Consider the following 12977-nt stretch of genomic DNA (forward strand, 5'->3'; position numbering starts at 1 on the left):
GTTAACACACTGCAGGTCATGAACAAGACTTTTTAAAATGTTCATTGTAAGTGGGCTAAAGCAGTTAATTTAAAGTCGTCTAACATAAATGTAAATGCTGTAATTTGATTATTTTAATAAACATGTAACTTGGATGATTTGATGCTGGCGTGACCACAGTGCACACGTCTGCTGTCGCTCACAGTGGTCCAAGTGTCCGCTCAGGGAGTTTGTGTGTTCAGACACATGAAACATTAGAGGGAACATTGGTTGGATGTAGGGATGGGTACCGGTATCCGGTGCCATGATGGCACCGGTTCTGACATAAACGGTAGTAACCAGACCGAAAAGCAGCGCACATTTCGGTGCTTTATTTCGGTGCTTTTTTTTCCTGAGATGTGATACACTTTGAATTCTAGCCAATCATTTTACGTTTCCGGGGATAGTAGGCGGGTCCAGGTACGTACGTTCTTTTAGAGCAGAGCTACAGGTTAAAAATGCCCAAGGCGAAGCGGTCAAAAGTCTTGCTGTACTTCACAGCAAAAGATGCAAACTCAGCAGCTGCAACAAGTGCTTTAAGGTGATACTGTGATACTGTCAAAGGAGGTAACACCTCAAATCTGATGAAACACCTGGCGACGCATAGCGTTTTTTTTAAAAGCCGAAAAATGCGCCGTATTTGATAGCTTGCTGCGAGACCTCACACCGAGCACATCTACTGAGGGTGTGGTGCCTGTTATCGGACGAAGAGTTAACAACATCCCCCAAAAAGCTGAAGAGGAGAGTCCTGGCCCCTAGCCCTGCCAGTGTAGCAGAAATGATGAGGATGATGATGCAGCAGCAGCCGTTCTTCTCTGGGTGAGTCGCTTAATATTGCTCGTGTGTGATTTACGTTGAGTAGGCTAACCACGTTATTACATTAATGCATGTAAGGTGAACTAGCAAACATCATCATAGCTACATGCGGCTGTCTTCTTGTTTGATGGCAGATACTCCCTTCACCCTGGCCAAAAAGGCTAAAATGACCAAAGAAAAAGTGGGAAACAGTTAAACATGAGAGGTTTTTGGACAAAGTTTGTGTTTTTTCCATTGATTAAGCTGCTTCCAGCCAAGAGTGATACCATATATGCCCCATAGCTGCAGAAAAGGCTAACATTGTTATCTTTTTACAAAAAACAGCTGAACATGAGAGGTTTTTGGACCAATTTTGTGTTCTCCATTCTTTAAGCACCGGTTCGAGCACCGTTTAAGCACCGGCACCGTTTCAAAAGTACCGGTTTGGCACCGGTATCAGATAAAACCTAAACGATACCCATCCCTAGTTGGATGGTTAAAAGGTTTCCAGCGTTAGAGATATCTTCTCTTAAACCTTATTTCAGAGTGCGGTGTGGTTTTTAGTTTAGAAATGTAGCCCTCCTGCAGGGCATCAAAACCAACAATGTGATACCTTTAAGAACTGAGTAAAAAAAATATAATTTATGTGGATGGGCAGCAAATTAATTAGTTACACCGCTGGCAGAGGCAAAGATGCTAAAAGTGAGCGAGATGGATAAGATTAGAAATGAATATGACAGAGGGACAGCCTGGGTTGAGTGGGGAAAGTGGATATATTAGACAAAGGATGCTAAAGGCTGCAGGAGGAAAGAGGAAGCCTAAAGGCTGTAGTGAAGGAGGACGTGTCCTGCTGTGACAGAAGAGGATGGTAGGGAGAGGATCTGCTTCCTTGTCTCATCCAAAAGATAAGCACAGAAACAATAATACATAAAGTAGGTAAAATATCCATGAATAGGTGGATGTTCTTCTTCCTTTACCAACAGATGTCGCTTCCTCTTCACAGACACGAGCAGCCATCTCTCTGCAACACCTCTCTGCAGGCCAACAGAGCCCACAGAGACACAATCCCAACCCAGAGGGACAGCCAGCCAAAGGCAACGATATCACTGAGACGTGGCACAAGGCACTTATTACCACAGATGGATAGATGGCGCTCTGGGTCTCCTGGGGAGTTTGGAGGACCACTTAGGGGGAAAGAATGTTTGTTTTGTCTGCGTGTGCTTTTTGAGCAGTGGTCTCTGTCCTCTGTCTCGCCAGCTTTAATTGCCTGCCTGTTCAGGCAGGAGTTAAGCTGATTTGAAAGTGCCCGCTGAGAGCAGGAGCAGGGAGGAGCACTGCAGGAGAGGTGATGCAGAGCCTGTGGCCGTACCGTGGACCTCATTCGCTAGATACTAGAAGCAGAGCAGCATCCTATTTGAGTGCAAAATAAACAAACAAGAAATAATGCAACAACTGGTGTGTCCGGCCATCACTTTGAGTCTGTTTCAGTTCAGTTCCTGTTAAACTCCATTTCAAACAGACTAAATTAGTTAGACAGCAGAAAGAAAAATGTCCACGAAGTGACGAAACTCCCTTATGTGCCATCTGAAATCGTTCCAGCGCCTTTAAATAAATCCTTTAAAAAGTACTAATGTTACGAGTGAGAACATGTTCACAAAGAGCCTTTAGAGGGAGACAAATGAGAGCGCATCGGCCGCTGTCAGAGCGGGATAAGAATAGACACAGCAACAGGTGGCAGGGATTGATGATACGTAATTAAATTCAACAGCTCGTTTCATTTTATTTGTGAGATTTTGCCGCGGATTAAAGGCTCTGATAATTATCCCCCGTTTCATTTGTGTTTGCAGATGGAAGAGGAGGAAATGGCAGTCGCACTGCTCACAAAAAGAGCGATCACACAGCTTCTGTGCCAGCATCCTGCAGATCCTCTGTCTCTCAACACATGCGTGAAAAATGCCCGACGTGATGCGCATTTTGTTTATTGTGTCTCACGTTAAGACATCTTAAAATATCTTCTTCCGTGACTTTGTGGTTCGCTGTCGACTTGTGCAAACTGTGAAGGTGGAAGTGATCTAATCTAACCATCTCACAGGAAATAGCACTAACTCTAACATTAAAGCTGAGCTGCACTTCAGCGCTTTTGACATGATGTTCTCCTGCACCCGGTGTGGATTGCAATATTGCACCGCTAATCGTTGAATCGCCTCCAGCAGAGAAACCCTCACTGCTCCTGTCTTTGATGTCTCACAGCACCAGAAAGGGCGAGTGAAGGTGCACAGCAGTGAGTGGCAGCAGCTTTGTGTGTGGTGAGGGTATCAACCAAAGCAACGCCACACTTTTATGCATTTCATACATCTCGCAGAAATAAGGGCTGCTGTTCCCTGATGCATCTCTCAGCAGGTCTGGACACACCTGTGTATTAAAAGAACTCGGCGTAATTTGACAAACGTTTCTCCTGCTGCACAAACATTGCAGACCCCATGTGAGCAGTGCCATGCTGAGTCTGGGCCTGCATCTTTGCAGTTCACATTTATGGGTAGAGCACTTCGCTCTCGCTCTGCAGGCCTACTTGTTGTTCCTAGAGTATTTAAAAGTAGAATGGGAGGCAGAGCCTTCAGTTTTCAGGCCCCTCTTCTGTGGAACCAGCTTCCAGTTTGGATTCAGGAGACAGACACTATCTCTACTTTTAAGATTAGGCTTAAAACTTTCCTTTTTGCTAAAGCATATAGTTAGGGCTGGACCAGGTGACCCTGAATCCTCCCTTAGTTATGCTGCAATAGATGTAGGCTGCCGGGGATTCCCATGATGCACTGGGTGTTTCTTCTTCACTCACTATGTATTAACAGACCTCTCTGCATTGAATCATATCTGTTATTAACCTCTGTCTCTCTTCCACAGCATGTCTTTATCCTGTCTTCCTTCTCTCACACCAACCAATCACAGCAGATGGCCCCGCCCCTCCCTGAGCCTGGTTCTGCTGGAGGTTTCTTCCTGTTAAAAGGGAGTTTTTCCTTCCCACTGTCGCCAAAGTGCTGCTCATAGGGGGTCATATGATTGTTGGGTTTTTCTCTGTATCTATGAAGCGCCTTGAGGCGACTTTTGTTGTGATTTGGCGCTATATAAATAAAATTGAATTGAATTGAATATTATTTTTTTTAATTGCAGAAGTGGGCCGTGTTGAAATGAGACACAACTACACCCTCATACCATTTTTAACCCTGAGAACTGTATATTGAATGCTTATATAATAAAGTTGTGTCCTTATCTTCTGAAAAACTCAGCAGTCTACTTCTCTATCAGCTTCATGTGTATCTTACAGGCCTCACTGAGGAACTGATGAAGAACACTTGTTTTACCTTCTCGCAGTCAGTCAGCCTGAAACCATCACCCGCTGAAAGCCTTCTGTCAGTGTCTCCACCATCTGATTTTCATTAGGAGGTTGGCACGAGGGTTAATATATTTCTGCCACCTGCCCCGCTGCACTCATTCATGCATTCAGGCTGGAAATGTCTTCAAATTAATCTTTCAAGGTTAATTCTTTATTTCATGATCTACTGGCTAGTAAACCTGTAAATCTCTGTTTTTTTAAACACTTGTTAAAGTTAGAGCAGAGAATTCTTATTACAAAAAAAAAAAAATTGTCTTTTAAATCACAGACATCATTAACTGTGCTACAGCTAAGATTTACTCTGATGGTGACGTGAGATGATAAATGAATGAAGCCCTGAGCCAGGCCTGATTTCTTTCATTTTGCCAGGAAAATGGAAATAGGTGCATTGATTTGAAATATAGTGGAAATATATGCATACGTCCAGGCAAAAATAGTCTGTATGAGTCAGTGTTTGGTATAAGTAGTGTTCAGGAACAGTTTTCCAGGCTTCTTGAAGGACATTCAAAGCTCTTCTTTGCATCTTGTCTGACTTTTGTTCTGTTCTCTGATCAAGATGATCCACATTGATTCAATAATGTTGAGCTCTGGGATCTGGGGAGGCCAATCTATGACTGCATAACTGCATTGGCAGTGTATTTGGGTCATTGTCATGCTGAAAAATTAAGCTGTTGGCAATCAGATGCTTTCCAGATGGTGCAACAAAATCTTAGAATATTCTTCAGCATTCATAATTACATCAGTTTTAACGCTTTAATGCGAGCGCTCCAGTACCACAGGCTGAAATGCAGCTCCAAACCACGGCAGAGCCGCCACCATGTTATACAGACAGCTGCGGACACTCACTCTTGTATCCTGGGCCAGATTATACAGTGGGTATTCTGGGCACATGCCCAGATGTACCTGATGTCTCTGGTAGATTAAAATTCTCTATTTTTCCTCCTGATTCTTTCCCACTACACTGCTGAGGGTAGTCTCTCCCAAAGTCAGGTAGCTAGTGAATATGGTACTTCAAAAACAACAGAAATAGACGTGGTTAAGGCCTACCCCTTATGAAAATTCTCATTTGTTTAACCAGTTTGGGAAAATAACTGTTAAAATTGCAGTTAACTTGAAAGTTCTTTAGATGTTCAATAAGAATACGTGGAAGTTCATTTGGATTTAGGAATTCAAATGTTGGTTTGATCTCAATAAAGGAGCCATGGTGAAAGAATTAAACCCAGAGGATATTTCTATTTTACAATTATTATTATTATTAATTTCTAAGTGGACACATCCCAAAATGCTTTTCCCAAGAAAAGCTCCACTTCATTATATTGGGATTTGGCTTTATATATTGGGCATGAGGTACTGGTGTGTTTGCAGTTTTGTCCTGTTATACAATATTTGAAATGTAAAAAAACCCCAAAACACCACATTTTCAGAAATATTTGTGTTTTTTTTCCTTGTTTGTTTCTTTCTTTGCACTACTTGAACACCAAAGTGGCCCTCCAATGAGAAGACAGTGCCGGCAGGGGCCCACAGCTCATTTAAGTTTGAGGCCCCTGGTTTAAATTAACAGCTGCAACATCTGTTGTGGAAACAGAAAAGTGTCTGAGTGGTAATATTTACCGTTTCCCATTTAAAAGTTTCAAAGGCGACGCTGAGAATGAAGAATAAAGACAGAAATGATCATCGTTTAAATGCTTCAGCAGTTGTTCGTTGGCTGAACTTTGACGAGCTGTTGTTGAATTTGTCGTACAAACGCATAAAGGGTTCAGGTTCCTATTAAATTGTATATTCTCGATTTTGTGGAGAAGTTATCCAATGGGCTGCCGGTATACACTATTAAACCCGCCTTCTTGTGGTTGCTATGCCTACTCCGCGTTCCTCTCTGATTGAAGGGAGGAGTAGCCAATCAGCGCTGAGCTGGGAGGGAGTTTGCGCTCACACTGGAAACTGCCTGGTGAATTTCTACTACTAACATCAAACCGCTCAGGGTCCGTTGAAGAGTCGAAGCCGCTGAAAGCCCGGGGATGGAAAATGTACGATAAGCTTTGTCTGAAAACTCCGTGCAGGTGAGACGCTCTTCCTTTTCCTTCTTCCTTCCTTTGTGACATTCACTGCAGGCAGAAATAGCCTAGAAAGACTGCGCTAGTGCTACCGCTATTAAAAATATCGGGCAGTAGTAGACACGCTTGTTTGACATATGAAGCGAGGGAAATCCAGCTAACGCTGAAGGAGAAACTTGGGTGAGACAAGTACGTGGGTATAAAATGTAAGCTATGGCCAGAAGCTGAACTTTATCTTAATGTTTCCGCAGAAACACTTGCATTTTGTTTGTTGGTCCTGCTAACACAAATATGTTTAATATCCTGTCTCACACTGAGAGGTTATTTCTGCTCTGTGATGCTACTTTGCAGGCATTTGGGGGACTTGAGTGGATTTATTGCCACAGGGTTGTTATTGGGAGTTGAACTGCTCGAACATGGGGTTTCCTGCATGCTGAAGCAGGTTGTCTGTCGTTGTGATGATTGTTACTAGACAAGTTTATGCAATCATGGAAACCGTTGACTTATAGGCCGGTATTGGTACTAGCGTTTAAGAGTTTAAAATAGTGTATACTCGTACAGGTCTATCTGTGATAACCTGAAAGCAGCTGCTAATATCAGCTGCCGTTTGTGCGTGACCAGCGAGGATGCCCGCAAGGTGGATCAGAACCAGTCCTGGGTTTAACTGCTGGACATCACAGATCACACACCCGCTGTGGGGCTTCACTGACTTGACTGCAGATGTTTTGTCCTAGATATCCTCTGTCAGTTCTTAGAAGTGTGTCAGGCTTTACCGAGTGACACCTAACTTAAAGACATATGAGGGAATTCTTCTAATACTTCTAAGCAATAGGTTCAAGCAATATGGACATATTCTCTGGGCTGTGAGGTACATTTCAGTTTGCATGTCTGTTTTTTACCTTCAAAGTAGGGCTGCCACGATTAGTTGACTAGTCACGATTAGTCGACTATCAAAATCATCAACGACTGATTTAATAGTCGATGCGTCGTTTGACGCTTTGTAAGATCACAAAAGACGCAGGAATAAGTAGTAGGATTTAAGAGTGTAATAACGGATTGAAACAGAAGATGGCAGCACTGCATGTACAAGGATGCCAGCTGCCGTTAAACCCCGAAGAAGAAGAAGTAGCTCTGTCCCAGAATTCATAGCGCAGCCCAGCTCAGTTTCCAACAATGGCGGCAGCTAGTTAGTTTTAATATTACTCTTATTATTCTTTCTGGGTCACAAAATAAACGTTTAACATATTTTCAGGCGAGAATGTAGCTGTGTAAACCTCAAATATCTGCTCAGTTTATCAAGACACCACATATTTTCAAAAGCGCTCCGACGTTTTCGGAGACGTCTGTTACCCACTAGCTCGATAGCTAGCTGGGGGCTAGGCTCACTAGAGCCGTGAGAACACCGGACTGCCGGCAAATCGTTTTCAAACCCACCGCTGTCTTTCGCTACTCAGGTTAAACATATATAAGTCACTTAGATAACTTAAAAATGTTATTGTTTGGCTTTTTTTGGTATTTTATTTGTTATTTGTTCCTGAGGTTTGGCTGAGAAATAAAGTTATAGTTTTTACAGCTGAATAAACGTTGGCAGCTGATTATCAGAAGTGTGAGATGCTGGAGAATATACTCCGGTGTCCTGTTATATTTTAGATAGCAAGGAGCAGACGAGACTGAGTTTATTAAACTTCACCGAAACAATCTGCAAATTTCATTAAACTTTAATAAACTATCATCTTGTCTTTATTTTTAGTTAGCACATACCTTAAACACTTAAAGCTGTAAGCTAATGATAGTTATATAAGAGCAGATGCTGCTGGTGCAATAAGCTGTAGGTTTTACGTCCAATGGATGCTTGAAATGATTAGTCGACTAATCGCAAAGATAATCGGTGACTAGTCGACTATCAAAATAATCGTTTGTGGCAGCCTTACTTCAAAGACACTAAACCGAGAGATGCAACAAGATATCAACAGAACATGGAAATCAGCTTCCACCAGCCCCATTGACTCATATTGGTTATCTGCAAATATGATAGCAAGAGCACTTGGCAGTTCTCTGTTGTGTGTTAAATGTTTGTGTTGGCCCAGAATTTCACAATGAGTGTAATGTTTGGAGCTTGTCGTGAGTCTCAGTCTCAACTAAAAAAAAAATACATATTGGCAGTTTCATAAAGTCCTGATTGTCGGTAAACAAGCAAACCCACATGTAAATCAGCTCCACCCCCTCGCTCCACGTTCTCTCTGTCACTCTGTTGACTGCTGTCAAATAAAGGTAGATTGAGTGGTGTTAGCCTAACCTTGAATCCACTTTGCTTGATTCTGGAAATGCATCATGTGAAACAAGTAAAGGCTAATTTAATTTTGTTGCATCACTTTTGAGGTGCAAATCAGCCACTGTCTGGTTGCACCAAAGAAACCATTGTGTGGAAATCCCCGTTTGACTGATAGACATTCTCGCCATGACATTATGTTAGTTTGCAAGCATGTATAGCGTGAGCCGCAGTGTTTGCAACCTCAGCCTGTAGCACAGCTGTCTTTCTCTGTGTGTCTTTGAAACCAAGTGGCAGGAGTTGAGAGTTGAAGGCTGCTGGGATCTTTTGATATGAGAGGTGCCTTGTGCCTTGACTGCAAGGAGAAGGTTCTGTTTCCTCCTGACTCTGAGTCAGGGTGAGTGGGATGCAGAGAAAATACTGAAAGGAGGTTTTACTATCATTAAATAAAGTATAATGCAGCAGCGTCGGGAGGAATGGATTTCTTTTCTCGATTCTTTTGTTTACAGACGTCATTAGAACGGATCGCATTTGATCGCTCGCTGTTCATTCGCTCACTAAGCTGCGTGTTTTCACACCCCCGCACCGATCTCTGCCTAAAAATCTGATTGCACATGGACCAAAAGTTAGATCTCGATGTAGAAGGACGCGCATACTGGTTTCAACATAAATGACGATGCAGTCTAAGTTTGTCATTTTTATTAGGCCGTTTGATGTTGTGGGTTTATTTTGGTTATTGACATTTACAAGGGTGTGTGTTTGCAGAGGAGTTTTCTTTCTGGGAGTCTTAAGGTCGATATCTAGATTCATGTGCATTGTGTTCGGTCAAACTGCTGCCATCATCATAGATTGAGTCTTAAATCAGCTACTTTGGCGTTCGTTGAGTAGTTGTGAAGATGCTGATGTTTAGCTGATTATGTGATGAAGGCTTATATCACGGCAGTTGCAGAGAATCTCTGCTCTTCCCACAGAGACAGAATTTAATCAAACTTGCACGCAGCGATCACTGAATGAGTCTTCACTCTGTGTTGAAGGTCAAGGTCATACTTGTCATTTTAGGTGGCATTTTTCCAATTTTAACCAGAATTGTTACTCATCCTTGAGTATTGTGTGATTTTTACTGAACCCTGCACACAGTAATCACCTAATGGATCTGCACCACAGTTGGGCTCAAGGTGAAGGGCACGTTTCAAAATTCACGCGTGTGTGTGGGGAAACACTGCAGTCTTTCAAGACACACACAAACCTACAGATGTTATTACGTGCCTGGTCAGGCTTTGCAGTATCTCTGGAGCAGCTGAGTGCTGGACAGGTGCTGTGCAAGATGGATAAATATTGTACGGTGACACGTTGCACAGTTCTGCCAGTGTTGTTTTCCACGTATAAAATATTTGACTTTTCGTTATTTGGATTTGATGTTAAGTCTGTGATTCACACGAACCGTCTCTGCTGGTCTGCCTGGCTGCGTCTCCTTCACTGATCGTCACTGAACAGTGAAGAAGTTGGCAACGCGAGTTCTTCTCGTCATTGCCAACTTACCAGCTGCGTCGCTAGATTTAGTCCTTTCACAGTTATTTTATTTGTTTATTTATTTTTGTTGTTGTTTGTTTTGTCTAAATATTACGTACTGCTGCTACGCAAAGCACTTAATACTGACCACCGGATATAAAAATGCCCTAATGCATTCACATGAGCAGTGGTGCTCCAGGACTGATCATTACAGGACCGTTTGGAGAGCTGTTGGTTAACAGGTGATATCTGTATTTACAAGAGGTGGAATAACCAGACACCACACAATATGATATTATTGGGATTTTTAACATTTTCCAATATGATGATTAAGCTTCCTGTTCTAAGCATATACATATATAAGCAGAGTAACATCAGCTAGCTTGAGGTGATTCCTATAGACCAGGGGTAGGCAACTCCACTCCTTGAGAGCCGTGTCCTGCAGGTTTTAGATCGCACCCCGGGTTAACACACCTGAATCAAATGATTAGTTCATTACCAGGCCTCTGGAGAACTTCAAGAAATGCTGAGGAGTCATTTAGCCCTTTAAATCAGCTGTGATGGATCATGGACACATCTAAAACCTCCAGGACACCGGCACTCGAGGCCTGGAGTTGCCTACCCCTGCTTTAGACTGATGGCAACATGTTGATTCAATTCAATTCAATTCAATTTTATTTATATAGCGCCAAATCACAACAAAAGTCGCCTCAAGGCGCTTCATAGATACAGAGAAAAACCCAACAATCATATGACCCCCTATGAACAAGCACTTTGGCGACAGTGGGAAGGAAAAACTCCCTTTTAACAGGAAGAAACCTCCAGCAGAACCAGGCTCAGGGAGGGGCGGGGCCATCTGCTGTGATTGGTTGGGGTGAGAGAAGGAAGACAGGATAAAGACATGCTGTGGAAGAGAGACAGAGATTAATAACAGATATGATGCAATGCAGAGAGGTCTGTTAATACATAGTGAGCGAGAAAGGTGACTGGAAAGGAAAAACTCAATGCATCATGGGAATCCCCCGGCAGCCTACGTCTATTGCAGCATAACTAAGGGAGGATTCAGGGTCACCTGGTCCAGCCCTAACTATATGCTTTAGCAAAAAGGAAAGTTTGAAGCCTAATCTTAAAAGTAGTGATAGTAATAGTTGACAATCTATGCATCTTAAAATTTAGACAATAAGTGTTGAAAATCTTCAGCTCTGTCTCTGAGACTGATTGCATTCGGTCCAAGTCAGACACCATTATTCGTGCAATCTCCTCATAATTGCCTTTTTATTTATTTATTTCTGTCCCGTCTCTCACCAGCCTGGTTCTGCCAGAGGTTTCTTCCTGTTGAAAGGCAGTTTTTCTTTCCCAATTTAGCCAAATTTTTTCCCCAAGGGAGGTTGATCTTTACCTTACACTATAAAGTGCCTTGAGGCAACTGTTGTTCTGATTTGCCACCATGTAAATAACATGGAATTGAACTGACTTAATCAAAAGGGGCCATAAGTGTGCAACACCCTCAAGCTTGGGACAAACATGAGGTCACCACAAGTTGCAGTTGGTTGGAGGATGTGAAGAAATCAGGCAGATATCATTTCTATTTTATTTATGTATCTATTTATTCTTGTACTCGCGTGACTGAGCCGTTAGTTTACTCTGAATTAGAAGGTCGCTTTTTCCAGATAAGCGTGTTGTATGGTTTTTCGTTTGAGCCGATTTAGTGAATGTTTGCTCCGCTAATGCTATGATTCCCAGAGTGTTTCCGTGTATTTTGCAGTTTAACAGCACAGCAAACGCAGTAAAATAGTTGTGGGAGACCAAAAGCATGGGCACCTAGGGATCATTCCAGGTGAGATATGTAGTAGTTACTGGTCATTATCTATGCAGCCACAGCGAGTGAGTAAGCCGGCCACCTGAGAAGATAATACAGGCAGTGAAAAAGTACCCAAACCTCTCATGACACCCTCAAACATTGCTGACTCGCACTTTCTCTCACCTGCTGCACACAGCCAATTACTGAAGCACACACACTGCTGATATTTCCTCCTGCAGGCAGAAGAGGACAAACAAAAAGAGCTTCCTGTTCTGCATTTTAATTTGGAAGCTGCCTGCACTGAACTGATGCTTTAACCTGTTTGAACAGTCCAAAAATGCTCATGTGCACACAGAGCCACATGATCAATTATACATGTGTGTTTTCATATGTAGGCTGGAGCACCGCAAGGCCTTCCCTTGTCCTTGCCAAGCAGGGCAAGACCTAGAGACAGGAAATATGAGACAGGAAACAGTCAAGTGAAGCGCTTTTGTAATAAAAGAGAACACTTTCAGTTCTGAGCTGCTCTTTATTTTACAGTAAAATATTGTATACTTTTAAGTTTGAGTTACATGTAAGGAATTTGAATGAAAGCAAGATTGAAATAAAAAAGTATCTAAAACCACGACCTGTGCCTGAGGTCATGAGCGAGTCCAGCCAAGCTCCTCTTGTAGCAGATGGGAGGGTCCCGAGGCAGGATGGAGGACCGAGCTCGCCCCTTCGGCTCTCGCCCGGGTCTGTTTCTGAGTGCTCAGCAGAGCGAGAAGGAGCGTTGAATTAAAATAAATGAATTTGCTTAACAGGAACACGGAGAGTGACGTCAATTTAAGATTATTTTAATGACTTCAGATTAAAACTAAAATCAGCCACCAGAAGGGAAACTCTGAGTCAGTGACAGGTTGTCTTTTCATGTAGTTTAGAGTAATACAAGTGTATTTATTGAGCTGTTTTATCAGATTGCAGATTTTCATTTAATAAATAATCTGCAAAAATGTTTCATTTTTCCATTAATGAAGAAATGTGTCGAGCAGTACAACTAAAAGTTGTTGGTTGCAGGATGAGGAATTTACTCTTTCCTGTACCTGATACTGTAAATATGTTTTTAACTGCTGATCAAACAAAACAAACAATCTAAGGAGTGGTAAT

At 42.4% G+C, this 12977-nt stretch overlaps 1 protein-coding gene across 4 annotated transcripts in view; it reads left to right on the top strand.

Annotated features, from left to right (window-relative positions):
• Window positions 1-6074: 6074 nt before the first annotated feature.
• The window catches only part of fcho1 (FCH and mu domain containing endocytic adaptor 1), a 75513-nt gene continuing 68610 nt past the window's right edge, over window positions 6075-12977 (top strand). For 2 of the 4 annotated variants that reach the window (XM_085138539.1, XM_085138543.1), the window contains exon 1: window positions 6076-6258. The gene's annotated coding sequence lies outside the window, so the exon portion shown is untranslated. Of the gene's footprint in view, window positions 6259-12977 lie in introns of all 4 variants that reach the window. The other 2 variants (XM_085138540.1, XM_085138541.1) reach the window with 2 other exon arrangements.

The sequence above is a fragment of the Neolamprologus multifasciatus genome, chromosome 17 (genome assembly GCF_963576455.1).
Source record: "Neolamprologus multifasciatus chromosome 17, fNeoMul1.2, whole genome shotgun sequence".
Classification (NCBI taxonomy): Eukaryota; Metazoa; Chordata; class Actinopteri; order Cichliformes; family Cichlidae; genus Neolamprologus; species Neolamprologus multifasciatus.